Source organism: Garra rufa, chromosome 4 (genome assembly GCF_049309525.1).
Source record: "Garra rufa chromosome 4, GarRuf1.0, whole genome shotgun sequence".
Lineage (NCBI taxonomy): Eukaryota > Metazoa > Chordata > Actinopteri > Cypriniformes > Cyprinidae > Garra > Garra rufa.
In genome coordinates, this window is record NC_133364.1 from 56,352,873 (window position 1) to 56,364,061 (window position 11,189).

The window sequence follows — 11,189 nt, forward strand, 5'->3', positions numbered from 1 at the left end:
CCATCAGCAAGCCTAGGCCGCGCCCCAGACTCGGCCACTCCTCACACTGCACGCTATCATGGCTTTCCTCCTATCTTTCCCATGCCTTTCCTTCTATCTCCAGCAGCAGACGCTAGAGTGAGGCTGCCTCCGCTGGCCGCTCAAGACCTCTTACTCTTACCCTCCTGCTACTCCTTTTCCCTATCAGTAACCAGGGGCTAATCCATGCGCGAGGCTGCCTCCGCAAACTGTTATGGCACCGCCCTATCTTCATTCTCATCCTTCTTTTCAATCTAAACCTTGGTACACTTTATTCACAGCAGTCCCACTACTTACTCCACTGAATGCTGTCGCTCTGGAACCACCCCCTGGGCCTAATATCATCAAGTTCCAGATTCTTGCAAAAATTCAGAGCACTGGATCTGGAGGCGGGCCAATCGCCAACCCCAGTACCTCACTATTCGCAACTCATATTCCCATAACTCATCCCTTGAAACCGCTCCTTGACACGTCACTCGACTTTATCCTCCAAGCAATTTCTTTGGCTTGGAGATTTTCAGAAACCGCAATAACGTCTAAATTCAACGGCATCAGATTTACCCATTCTGGATAACGAAATTATCGTTTATTTGATTAAACAAAGACAAACCAAGAAGGAAAGGCTACTACATTGACATTTAACCTCCTTTCTCTAATTTAACCTTATCACACCCCTTTTATTACTTTCAATTTGGCGATGCGCAAGCTAAATCTGCACTGTATCCTCAATTTGTTGTCGACTCTAACCACCCCGTTGTATATTAAATTTAATCATATTGTCACAGAGAATCCACCAGCCGTCAAATTCAATTTCTTATTTAGCATCGGACGGGGCTCCCCCTTCCGGTGCAACAGAGCCGCGGCTCCCTTCGGTCGCAGTGTGAGCCCTCCGTCTGTCATTCGAGTTACGCTGCGTACTCATCAGCGGATGGGTTCTCCCTTCCGGTGCAGCAGAGCTGCAGCTCCCTTCGGAAGAAGTGAGAGTCCCTCCATCAATCGCCTATTTTATTGCCTATCCAGCATCGGACGGGGCTCTCCCTTCCGGTGCAGCAGGGCCGCGGCTCCCTTCGGTCACGGCGTGAGACCTCCGTCTGTCATTCGGGTTACGCTGCCTACTCGACGGCGGATGGGCTCTCCCTGCCGGTGCAGCAGAGTCGCGGCTCCCTTCGGTTGCAGTGGGAGCCCTCCATCCGACATGCCTCGCAAGGAGGATTCTCTCTTCCGGTGCAGCAGAGCCGCAGCTCCCTTCGGAAGAGGGTCCCTCCATCAATCGCCTCATCTTATTGCCTATTCAGCATCGGACTGGGCTCCCCCTTCCGGTGCAGCAGGGCCGTGGCTCCCTTCGGTCGTGAGCCCTCCGTCTGTCAGCCGAGTTACGCTGCGTACTCTACAGCGGACGGGCTCTCCCTTCGGTCGCAGTGGGAGCCCTCCATCCGAGGCACCTCGCAAGGGAGACCCTCCCTTCCGGTGCAGCAGAGCCGCAGCTCCCTTCGGAAGCAGTGAGAGTCCCTTCATCAATCGCCTATTTCATTGCCTATCCAGCGTCGGACGGGGCTCTCCCTTCCGGTGCAGCAGGGCCGCTGCTCCCTTCGGTTGCAATGGGAGCCCTCCATCCGACGCTCCCCTCAAGGGGGACTCTCCCTTCCGGTGCAGCAGGGCCGCGGCTCCCTTCGGTCGCAGTGTGAGCCCTCCGTCTGTCACACGTTACGTTGCGTACTCGACGGCGGACGGGCTCTCCCTCCCGGTGCAGCAGAGTCGCGGCTCCCTTCGGTAGCGTGGGGGCCCTCCATCCGACGCACCTCGCAAGGGGGACTCTCCCTTCCGGTGCAGCAGAGCCGCAGCTCCCTTCGGAAGCAGTGAGGGTCCCTCCACCAATCGTCTTTATTTATATATTTAAAAAAAATATATATATAATAATAATAATAATAAAATAAATAAATAAATAAATAAATAAATAAAACAAAACCCGCCTCGCAAGGGGGACTCTCCCTTCCGGTGCAGCAGAGCCGCAGCTCCCTTCGGAAGCAGCGAGGGTCCCTCCATCAATCGCCTCATCTTATTGCCTATTCAGCATCGGACTGGGCTCCCTCTTCCGGTGCAGCAGAGTCACGGCTCCCTTCGGTCGCAGTGGGAGCCCTCCATCCGAGGCACCTCGCAAGGGAGACCCTCCCTTCCGGTGCAGCAGAGCCGAAGCTCCCTTCGGAAGCAGTGAGGGTCCCTCCACCAATCGCCTCATATTTTGCCCATTTCAGGGTCGGACTAGGCCCCCCCCTTCCGGTGCAGCAGAGTCGTGGCTCCCTTCGGTCGCAGTGTGAGCCCCCTATCCGTCGCTCGAGTTACGCTGCGTACTCGACGACGGGTGGGCTTTCCCTCCCGGTGCAGCAGAGTCGCGGCTCCCTTCGGTCGCAGCTAGGGGGCCACATCCGACCATCGAATCGTTTAAAAAAAAAAATAAATAAATAAATAATAATAAAAAAATAAAAAAAAAAAAAAATTGGCACTCTCCTCCTTTTCCTTACATAAATTTAGTTCTACCAGAAAGACTCGGGAGAATTTATACTATACCGATTACATTTATGTAGAAGCTCAGCAAGCAATCCGGTTCTTTGGCGTAGGCCCCGTTCGTAACTCGCATTCCGAGGGTACGGAAACAGTGAGTCCCGCCTGAAGACGAAGGCGGGGGCGCCGCTAACCCCCCCGCGGAGTCAGGAAAGGGGCCAACTGGTGATGGTGAGGATTGAGGAAGACAATCTGAGGTCTTCGTGAAGAAGGGGATAGCCTGATTGATGGATGTGGTAATAGAGGGATGACCCAGCTTGGTAGAATAGAGGAGTTGGAGGAGAGATTCCATCTTGGTGGAGGTGGGGAGGATGGAGGTGCTGGAGCAACAGCATCTGCGAACTCAGACATGGTAAGCGCTACCCCTTAAAGCTACAGTAATGATATGATTGGAAGATGAGGAGGTAATTAGTGACGCGAACGATTGAGTCTTCCTGCCAGAACTTGCGCTAGCTTCATTTCTACCAGAAAGACTCGGGAGAATTTATATATACCGATTACATTTATGTAGAAGCTCAGCAAGCAATCCGGTTCTTTGGCGTAGGCCCCGTTCGTAACTCGCATTCCGAGGGTACGGAAACAGTGAGTCCCGCCTGAAGACGAAGGCGGGGGCGCCGCTAACCCCCAAAGATAGGTGGACTTAAGGATCCACCAGAACGGGGCCCACCCCCAAAAGACGGTTTTAAAATTACCTTACGGTCGTGAATCCTGGGGTTCCTGGCTTAGATGGAGAAAGAAAGAGAAACAAATTAGATTTAGATGAGTGCCATTCATGGTTAACTTAATGAACCACTAGCTGTTTTTTTTTTTTTTTTTTTTGAAAATGAACATATGCTCCTGGTATCCTTGATTGCGACGTGAAACAGGGCCATCCTTTGATAGAACGCATGGACCACGGGCATCTTTTGATAGAACACATGGGCCACAGGCCATCTTTTGATAGAACGCTTGGGCCACAGGCCATCTTTTGATAGAACGCTTGGGCCACAGGCCATCTTTTGATAGAACACATGGGCCACAGGCCATCTTTTGATAGAACACATGGGCCACAGGCCATCTTTTGATAGAACACATGGGCCACAGGCCATCTTTTGATAGAACGCTTGGGCCACAGGCCATCTTTTGATAGAACGCTTGGGCCACAGGCCATCTTTTGATAGAACACATGGGCCACAGGCCATCTTTTGATAGAACGCTTGGGCCACAGGCCATCTTTTGATAGAACACATGGGCCACAGGCCATCTTTTGATAGAACGCATGATTGAATACACAGCCCTCTTTTGATAGAACACATGATTGAATACACAGCCCTCTTTTGATAGAACGCATGATTGAACACACAGCCCTCTTTTGGTAGAACGCATGATTGAATACACAGGCCATCTTTTGGTAGAACGCATGATTGAATACGCAGGCCGTCTTTTGTTAGAACGCATGAATAAATACACAGGCCGTCTTTGGATAGAACGCATGATTGAATACGCAGGCCGTCTTTTGGTAGAACGCATGAATAAATACACAGGCCATCTTTGGATAGAACGCATGATTGAATACACAGGCCATCTTTTGGTAGAACGCATGAATAAATACACAGGCCATCTTTGGATAGAACGCATGATTGAATACACAGGCCATCTTCTGATAGAACGCATGGGCCACGGGCCGTCTTGATAGCTTTGGTATTTATAATTACGATAGCGCATGAAGGCAGCATAAGCTGCAGCCACTTGAACCTATAGCGTGTACGGCTGTTTGACAGACGTATAACCCGCAGGCCATCTTGCTTTAGTAGCTAGCCATGCAATTCGTGAAAGTGCCAACCGCTTTGGCAAAACACCACCACCAGTAGAAAAAAAAATAGGATTTACCTAGATCGAGGCTGGAGAGCTTGCTGGGCTTCGAGGATGGAGGTACGGGAGCGATGGCATCGGTGAGCACCGCGGGTTCGTGTCGGCGCTCGGCCGCTCGGCTCTCTCCGGCTCGGGTTGGCGCGTGTAGCGCGAGCGCGCTGGCGATCAGAGCCTCATGCCGCCGCTTGAGCAGCTCGGGCTCACAGATTCGCCAGACTGGGCTCTAGCCGCTGCTTCTGTCTACCGCCGCCAGCGAGACGACGATACATTGTTACGACTCCTGCACCGCAAACACATCCGCAGAGGAGGAGAACCGCACGGTTCACGTTAAACTATGCCGACAGTCGTTTTTAATGAAGTAACCATGGTATCCGTGATAAATCCTGTCAGTTTGAGAGAGTTAACAGCTCCGCTCCTTGCAACTGCGGCTGGAATCCAGTTTCACGGCTGTGTGCTGGAGCAACAGCATCTGCGAACTCAGACATGGTAAGCGCTACCCCTTAAAGCTACAGTAATGATATGATTGGAAGATGAGGAGGTAATTAGTGACGCGAGCGATTGAGTCTTCCTGCCAGAACTTGCGCTAGCTTCATTTCTACGCATATTTTGGGGGGGCTACCTAAATTTCTTGCTTCGTGGCAGCTGTCCTATGCATAAAAGCTTCTTTGGGGAGTTCTCTGGGTCCGGCCTGTATTCCGGCCCGGAACCCTTCCCCCGGACAGCACGCCAAAATATGCTTAACCCCCTGGGGACGAAAAACGCCCTGGGGCGTTTTGAGGCAATTTCCCAAAAGGAACTTTAATTACTTTGTCATTTCTGATTGTACAGATAAAAGCAGTACATCAATCAAATCTGTAAAGGGTCTACTTTTATTTGTATATACTCACAAAAACAGAAAAACATTGTGATTTTGCAAATTAAAGGAAACAAAAAGGGTGTGCTGTCTGCCGCGTTGATCTCCGTGATCTTCATTCAGAAACGCGTCATTAAAACTATAACTCAGTTAATACACAACACAGAGACATGGGCAATATGTCTAGAGAAAGCCTGATGTCTATACTTTCAAACGAAGTAAGTTTTATCAAAAACAAATATTCTGTGATAAAGTAATCAAAATGAAACCAACATGATGTCCAGTCTGTCTTATCTGCTTCATTAGTTTTAATTAGATCACGCCCACAAGCTTCTATCTTTTCATATTCAAATCGTCCACGTGAGGGCGCCGCGCCAAAAGTAGACGCCCATCCTTCATTTTTTCCTTAGTTCCTCTCTGACATCTGACTGAATAGCTCATTATGTGGCTCATTATGCAGGTCTTTGTCTTCTCAGGTGTAAATCACAGCATTATTCATGATCATTCACGCTCATTCTCGCATACAGCCATTCTAAACAAAAAGTGTCTTCAAAAATGTAAATCTATATACTGTTTTGTGAAAACAAGTTAACTAGATGATTTTCACATCATTTGGTAGAAAAAAACCTAGCCTACAACATTCAGTTTTCAAAAGTTCTGAACTCCAATGTTCTGTATGTGTTTCAAGACCTTATTTCAGTGACTTCAAAAATTTAGTTTTTCACTAAGCACGCATAAACGTTGTTTTCTCAAAAACTCAAAAATGTACATTCATGCTGCTTACATATTTTTGTAGTCCACTTTGTGCTGATTACAATGTGTTTAGATTTACGATATTAATATGTTTTTAACATATTGAAAAAAGCACAAATGTCAAGGCATGTCAAAACTTCTTCAGGGCCCCAAAACACCCTCAGACCCCCTCTGGGGCCGACGGTCACGCCGGCGTGACCAACCTACTTTTTTTAAGATCAGCGCAAAAGACACTAAAAATGCTCTGTCGGTTTAAGTCATACACATTAGAGATATACATCAATGGAAACTGTAAAGCGTGTACTTTTATTTGGGCACACTCAAAAGAACAGCAGAAAGTTGTGTTTTTTTATTTAGAATAAAGAAAACAAACAGGGTGATTTCTGTTTTCTCTGTCTCCGTGAACTGCTTTTAGAAATGCGTCACTTATATCATTCAAACACAGTGAATATTTAGCACACAAACATAAAAGTGGTATCTACTGAAAGCTTGAGATTTATGCTTTTAAACAAAGTAAGTTTTATCAAAAACAAATAATCTGTGATAAATTAATCTATATGAAACCAAGGAGATCTAGTCTAGTCTAGTCTATCCAGTTCCAACTAATTATCTCTAATGTGACCGCGCCCACTATCGCGAAATCTTTTGCCATGCAAATTAGCCATGTGCTACTAGCGTGGCAAGGACCGGAGTATCTGTACGCGAGGAAACTCCCACATCACCGCAACAAAGCAACATGACTTCAAGTTCATCTTGGTTACAGTTTGTTACTGAATGAAGATATGCTGTGAGGAATAAGACTTATATTTACCTCAATCCTAAGAAGGACGCGATGCGACGCAAACTCAGCAGGAGGAGACATTTACATGAGTAAGTCTTACTTTCATTTTCCTACTAGCTTTCGCTGTTATTTACTTTGACAAAACATGTACACATTTTACTAGTTAGACTTATTTCAAACTAAAATTCCTGACTTTATCAAATGAAACATTATGAAGTACGTTTGATTGCATTGCATCTCTTACAATGGCAGGATATTTATAATGTTCTAGAAAAACGATGTGATTATGACTGTGAGATGCATTTATGACGATATCTTTATGAATGTAGAATCATACTTTATTTATTTATTTTATTGTACAACAGTGTAAAAGTAATATGAGTGCTTACACTGAATGTGTGTTTACATCACGTTTATTAGTAATATAGTGCTAAACGATAATTATTAGTTTCTTAGATATTGCATGTCCTTTTTTTTACATTAGTACAATTCTAGAGTATAGACTGTATTCTGACAGATGATCCTGATATGATTTTTGGTTTGTTTTGTTTTTGTAGTGATCTCAAACCTGCTCAAAAGATGGATCCTGCCCTCTTTCCCTTGAGTCCCTTCAAACTGTTTTCCTCTGAGAGCACTAGAAACTTGAGATGTTCAACTACACTGATATTCAAGTGTAAAACAAGTTTTTGACTTTTTTTGTATTTTTTTAAGGGCACACAGAATAGCAGGTCAGATTGTTTCATTTGTTGAACAGAATTCAGAAGAAGTTTTCAGAAATGCCACAAAGTCTGTGCACATCTGTGTGGTAAGATGAGGGAGCTCAATAATGTGTCTTTGACCTTCATTATGTATGTTCTGTTTATACAGTGATAGTAAATAAAATAAAAATAATCTAAAACTCCATTCTCTGAATTTTCTCACATTGTTTCCTTACCTGCCATAGTCAAGTCAATCATTGATGGGGCCATTAGGGAGGGCTCTTTTGTCTCTCAGGTGTGAACTGCTAAATATTCATGGGTCATTGCCACACCTATGAATAATCCCTTTCGATCACAAAACATGTTTTATAAAATTTAAATCAATATATTGTTTTCTCTGAACGAGTGAACGAGATGATTTTCACATCATTTGGTTGAAAAAATTCTAGCCTACGACATCCAATTATCAAAAGTCTTGTAAAGAAATGTCCTGTATGTGCTTCATGGCCTTATTTCAGTGACTTCAAAACTTTAGATTTTCAATAACCACGCATAAACATAGTTTTCTCAAAAACACAAACATGCACATTAATGTTGCTTGCATATTATTGTAGCCCAATATGTGCTGATTACAATGTGATCTGACTTTAACCATTCACATGTTTTTAAGATACTGAAAAAAGCACAAATGTCAGGGCATGTCAAAACTTCTTCAGGGCCCCAAAACACCTCAGGCACATTCAGTTTATGAATGTGTACCGTGGATCACAACGCGCAAGTGCCATCCGGGGTAGAAGTGTGCACAACCAGAGGATCCAGAGACTTTGGGGGATCTTTGGCAGCTTTTCTCCTTTCTTGAGGATGATGGAGTAATTGATTGTAGCAATGAGCTTCACATGTGGGCATTACATCATGTTTACCTTCCCTGGATAAACAGAGACCTGGAGGTTTTCAGGCAAGAAAGGAACAACCATGGATTGCCAACTGCTGGACACCACACACCATATCAACTTTTGGTCAGGGGTTCTCTTGATAGGCAAACACAGCCACTCACTGCCATGGCAGAGATTTTTGGACACAGTCATGGACCCAGTCCTGCTCAAGATGGGGCAGCTGCTGCACTTCCTGATCTCAGTTGGCGGGAGGTTGGAACCCATTCAGTCGCACCCAGGCACAGATGCTACAACTACAGGAAGTAGACATTCTTGAAGGGCCTGTTGGTAGTCCAGCTATTGATATCCTGCAAACTGTGATTACCATTCTGGAACTGTAGCTTTTTACATTCCTGCTATCTTCTGGGCTTAATACCATCTGTTGTTTTAATCCGTCTCTTTTGTCCACTTAAGACTGCTTCTGTCTTGATTGTTTTCAAGGGGAGGGTTTATGGCCGGCTAAATACAAAGGCTTTTTCAAATACAGTACATGTTCATTTACTAGGGCCGGGACTCGATTAAAAAAAAAAAAAATCTAATTAATTAGAGGCTTTGTAATTAATTAATCGAAATCGCATTTTACTCGCATATAAATATTTGATAAATATTTTTTTCATATGGTTTTGTAGTATACCATTGAACAATGACTGAATACATACGCTTAAGCAACAAAATATTGTTTATTTTTGTTCAACCAAGTCCAACAGACCAGTGCAATATTTCCATTAAGTGTAGCAATAGGATATTTAGAAATATAGTAGCCTACATTTCAGAAATTCAGGTTCCCTATAGTTAGATAGAGCTTCTGTAAAAGCATTGAGGTGATACTTGAGACTAGATGTGCTGCAGTGATACGCCAATACAATCATGCTCTTATCGACGCTTCCATCCATTCGTTTTTTATAACAACATTTCCCATTCAGAGGGCCAACCAAAGCGGTCTCCTCAGCTTCTTTGCCCATGTTCACTGTGGTTTGTTTTTGTCTGAACACTAGTTGGTGCTCCAGTATAATCGGTCCGCCCAAACTCATCCATTGAGAAACGTTAAAACAAATTTAACGTGTTATTGTTGTGTAATTAATTAATCTAAATTAACGTGTTAAAGTCCCGGCCCTAACATTTACATTTAGTCATTAAGCTGATGCTTTTATCCAAAGCGACTTACAAGTGAGGTTCACAAAGCAGCAGTCAGTACAAGAGGAAACAAAGCATGAATAGGTGGTTTATTTAACTAGGACTAGTATTATTGCACAGTATGCACAGACAAATAAGGAGCAAATAAGGATTTTTTTTTTAATGGAAACAAATAAAAAATAAAAAACATTTACGAAGCCTTCCGAACCAAGGGGGAAATTAATTGAACACAGACATTGTCAGATTGCATGAAATACTGTTAAATTTCCCATTAAAAGGGCCTATCACCGTTACCAAGTTTACTAGAGGACACTGTCCTTAACACACAGACTGTCACAGTGCAGTTTACATTTCCCATAAGTCTTTGGTGTCATGTATTGCATTCACCTGTGTCTGGTTATGTCAGTCTATTATTGCTTCTTAATGGTTAATGTCACAGTTGTCTTTGTTCATGCGGTTCTGTCATTCCTAGGACTTTGTTAACATTGTTTGGACTGTCTGACTGTGGATTGCCCTCTCAATAAACTGTTGGGATCCTCACCTTTGAGCCAGTGTAGCTTCTGACAGTGCATTTAGCTCGGGTTTTACTTGGTTACATTGTTTCTTTACAAACACTTAGCAGAAATATCCACATGCTTCCCTTTGACCCTGTAATTGCTTTTTGAAGCTTTGTAATTTGGAAATAAAACTAGATTGTGGGTAACACTTTATAATAACTATCCGTTATAACTAGTTAATAGATCATTAATAAACTGTTAGTTAATGGGTTATAAATGACTTGTTAAATAACAGTTAATAGTTTGTTAATGATTTATAACTATCTGTTATAACTAGTTAATAGACCATTAATAAACTGTTAGTTAATGAGTTATAAATGACTTGTCAAATAATAGTTAATAGTTTGCTAATTATTTATAACTGTGCCTTATAGATAGCCAATAGATAACTTACAAGCTGTTAGTTAACAAGTTATAAATGACTTGTTAACTGTATTTTAATGATTTATAACTATACCTAATAAAATTTTAATAGATCATGAACAAGCTGTTAGTAAATTACTTACTAAAAACTTAGTTAAGTATCAGTTAATAGTTTATATATGTTATTGGGACATTATTCTAAAGTTGCAACTATTCTTCATTTATTAACTGTTTGTAAATGAGGAATAGGTGCAACTTTAGAATAACGTCCCAATAACATAGATAAGCTAATAACTAACACTTAACTAAAATATTAACTCACACTTTACTGATCAGTTGTTCATAGTTTAACCATCTACTAATACCAGTGAAACTTTGTAGAACAGCAAATGGATGGAACAAGTTCAAGCTACAGAAATTTGATGTGATATTTAAAATACAAAATATTTGTACCTCAACCTTGTTCAACCCATAGGCTTTTCTGTGTACTGTATTTTATCAAAGAAACTCCACAGATAAAATGTTGAACATTTGTTTAATGTATAGAAACACACATACTGAGCCATCACATGGCAGAACAGCAGTATACAACAAAATACAAACCCATGAGGTTTGGGCACTTTTTGGAACATCTTAACAAACAGTCATGCTTACCTGTCACCATTGTTGTCCATGTGCACAATGGTCCAC